The sequence below is a fragment of the Prunus avium genome, chromosome 1 (genome assembly GCF_965620075.1).
Source record: "Prunus avium chromosome 1, drPruAviu1.hap1.1, whole genome shotgun sequence".
Taxonomy (NCBI): Eukaryota; Viridiplantae; Streptophyta; class Magnoliopsida; order Rosales; family Rosaceae; genus Prunus; species Prunus avium.
This window is the reverse complement of record NC_142284.1, coordinates 16,324,965-16,328,343: the sequence shown is the minus strand read 5'-3', so window position 1 is coordinate 16,328,343 and position 3,379 is coordinate 16,324,965. Positions and strand designations below refer to the sequence as shown.

General features: G+C 45.5%; 1 pseudogene; it reads left to right on the top strand.

Annotated features, from left to right (window-relative positions):
• Nucleotides 1–289: 289 nt before the first annotated feature.
• LOC148297419 (UDP-glycosyltransferase 91C1 pseudogene) lies at nt 290–1,229 on the top strand (annotated as a pseudogene).
• The last annotated feature ends 2,150 nt before the right edge of the window (nt 1,230–3,379 follow it).

Sequence of the window (3,379 nt, the reverse complement as noted above, 5' to 3'; positions counted from 1 at the left end):
CAAATATTCATGTATTTTTAGGACTCAAACTGTTTTTTCCTCTAACCTTGCAGATTCATCCGCAACTTTATTAAATTGTTTAAGAATGGTTAATCCCTAAATTCTTTTTATCGTTAATTTTTTTTGACATAATTTTTGTTTCAACATTTGTAATTTAATTTTCTAAACATTTTGATCTAAAATAATCCATAAATAATTTCACTTAAAAAATAAAAGCAAGTATAGCAAAAGGATGGGTATTTATAGAGTTTGGGATAAGTTTTGAGGTTAGATGTAATTTAGATTAATTATGAAGCCGCGGAGGCCACCACAAACTTACCAGTTACCATAGAACAAAGTCATGAAGCTTAAGAAGGCCTACGATGCTCTCCAACAAACCCTTACTCATTTACTACAATCTTCCAACCCAGATTGGCTACTCTTCGATTTTGTACCTTACTGGGCCCCAACTACTGTCCGTAACCTTGGCATGCCATGTGCCTTCTTTAGCTTATTCATCAGAGCATGCTTAGTTTTTGTTGGGCCCACTTCCTCGAAAAAATATCCGAATGATCATAAGAATCCCGAGGATTACACGGTCCCGCTAAGTGGATCCCCTTCCCGTCCAACGTCGCGTTTCATTTGTTCGAGGTCCACTGCATTTACGACGAAAGTATGGCTAGTGATGAAACCAATGTTTCAGATGTTTGTCAATATACAGGGGATAAAGAGGTGTGATGTAATTGCAATAAGAAGTTGAATAGATTATGAGCCTGAATGGACTGCGTTTATTACAAGATATCCACCGGAAAATGATTTTGCGGGTTGGTCAACTCCCAACTACGAATAATGACTAGAATGATCAATGGGGGTCAATGAGCAAGTGGTTGGACAGGCAACTGAAAGGTTTGGTTGTGTACGTGGCTTTTGGAAGCAAGCCCATGCCGAGCCAAGAGTAAATTACTACAATGGCCATGGGGTTAGAGCAATCTGAGCTGCCGTTTATTTGGAAATTGGGTGTTGAGAACCAATTGGGTTAAGTTGCCTGAGGGTTTTGAAGAGAGGATAGGAGGGCGATGAGTGGTTTGCAAAAGTTGGGCTCCACAATTGAAGATTTTGGGTCATGACTCGGTTGGGGTGTTCCTTAGTCACTCAGGCTGGAGCTCGGTGGTAGAGGCGTTGACTTTGGGAGACCTCTTGTGTTGTTGACCATGTCCAATGACCAAGGCACGCATGATAATTTTTGTTGAGATGATACAAATAGAATTATTGAATGGATAAATTTGTATGGAAATATGTACCAATTATCTATCTAATATTTAGTATATATACTTTATGGCATGTGTGGGAGCAATTTTCCCCACGAGAATATTCGCCCACGATTCCTTCGTCTTCTCCGCTTCTTTCTCCCTGCAAAATAAATAGGAGTAAAAGGACCACACCCGGGGGGTGTTGGCCAAAGGCCCTCCGATGAATAAGTTAGGTTGGGTGTTTCAAGGAAAACCGGGTGGCCGAAGCCGTGTGTGGTGGCCGGAGCCTTGTGTGAGAGAGAGAAAGAATAGGAAGGGAGAAGGGTTTATCAGAAATAATTTATGTAGAGTTTCAGTAGGAATTCAAACGTACCTCAATCCTCGTGTGTAGCCAATATTTATAGAGGGTCTCAGAGGCTTTAATTTGGCGAGGTTGGTGGGGTTGGTGTATTTAGGGGTTAGGGATTTAATCAAATCCCTAATTAAGACAAAAATCAAAGACATCTAATTTAAATCAAATAACCTCCTAATTAATTCAGATAATTCCCAATTAGGCTAGGTAACTCCCAATTAGGTCAAATAATTCCCAAATTGATTGGCCTAATTATTTGACCTAGAATGAGATATTTTGCTTCCACAAATGCCCCCCCAGCTTCTGCATGGCGCGTGGCGGCATGGAGGAGGTGTGAATTAGATGTTGGGCTGTTCAGCTGTAATTGGGTTTCCTTCTGTGACTTGGGCTCCTGAGTGGAGGAGGTTTTTGACTTGCCAATTGGACTTTGACTTGGGCAATCTAGCTGTAACTGGGCTAGAGGTGCGCTGGTCTGCTGCTAGAGCGGGTGGCAGTTCGGGCCAGCTTAGTTACTGGGTTGGTCCAAACTGCTTCAATTTTTTGTGCCACGAACTAGGGATAGTCTGAGTCAAGGCGATCATGCGTGGCATACGAATGTGCTGGAAGTCATCAGCAGATGGGAATGGGAGATCAGCGACGGTCCTCTCGTTCCTCTCACCTACTGTGACGGTAAGTTGCATCCACTTGATTTGCTACGATTTCCTTGGGATTCTTTGTTGTGTGTTTGACTGACTTTCGTCCTCTACTTGTAGGGAATGCCATCCACAAGAAGCTCGTTCTCGACCCGAACATGACCAAGGTTCAGCAAGCTTTGAACATCACTGCTCAGTTTCGTGAATGGCGCTGGTTGTTGAGCGAACACCGGAAGGAGGTCGGCGGTCTGCCCCCTGTGGAGGATATTGAAAGATGGAAGCTGCATGGCTCTGACCTAGGTGATCTGCCACTCGAGCAGGAAGAGTCCTCGACCGAGTTTCCGGAGGAGAGGAAGGCTAGCAGCAGATCTGCCCGCGATGAAGCCGCAATCTCACGATCAAGGGACATGTCTCCACAACCAAAGCAGCCGAGACTTTCTTCTGCCACGAGCAAGTCTTCCTCAAGGGGGGTCTCGCCTGCTGAGAAGGTCCATGTGGGAGTTGCTCATACTTCGTCTGCTGGGACCAAACGCCTTGTCAGCTCGAACAGCAAAACAGTCAGTGGCATGCAGGAGGTTCGAGATATTCTGTTCAAGTTTCCGCCCGTGCTACCCAAAACTCGTGATTTTCCTTGTAAGCAGGCTGCTGAGAAGCAAGGTTTGGGGCGTCTGCGCCGATCCGAAGATCAAACTGAGAGGACTGTACCTCTGCCTAGAAACCATGACTCGTCTGCAATGCCACAAACAGTCAAGCGCGGAGCAGACTCGATGTTGCAAGTTGCAGCCAAGAGAGCTAAAGAGTCGTCTGCTCGAGCAAAGAGTCCTTCAGCTGTGCAAACTGCTGGTCCAGAAATTGGTGGTAACCCTGCTGGGGTTGAGTTCGTGTCTGATCTGCTTAAAACGGGCTTCCTGTCAAGTCCAACTGCCTGTGCGAAGCTGGTCGACCACGTGTAACGAGCTAGTGACCTTGGTGCTTTCTCGAGCCTTTCCTTGGATAAGCAAGAAGAAGCTGCCATGTATCATCTTCAAAAGGGGATGATTTTTAGTGTTGGGGCCATGCGGAACTCACGTGCTGTTGCCCCCTCTTCTGTCCTGCTTGACGAGTTGGTGAAGAAGAATGCTGATGTAGCTGACAAGCTCTCGAACGAGCGGATTCGCCATGATGCG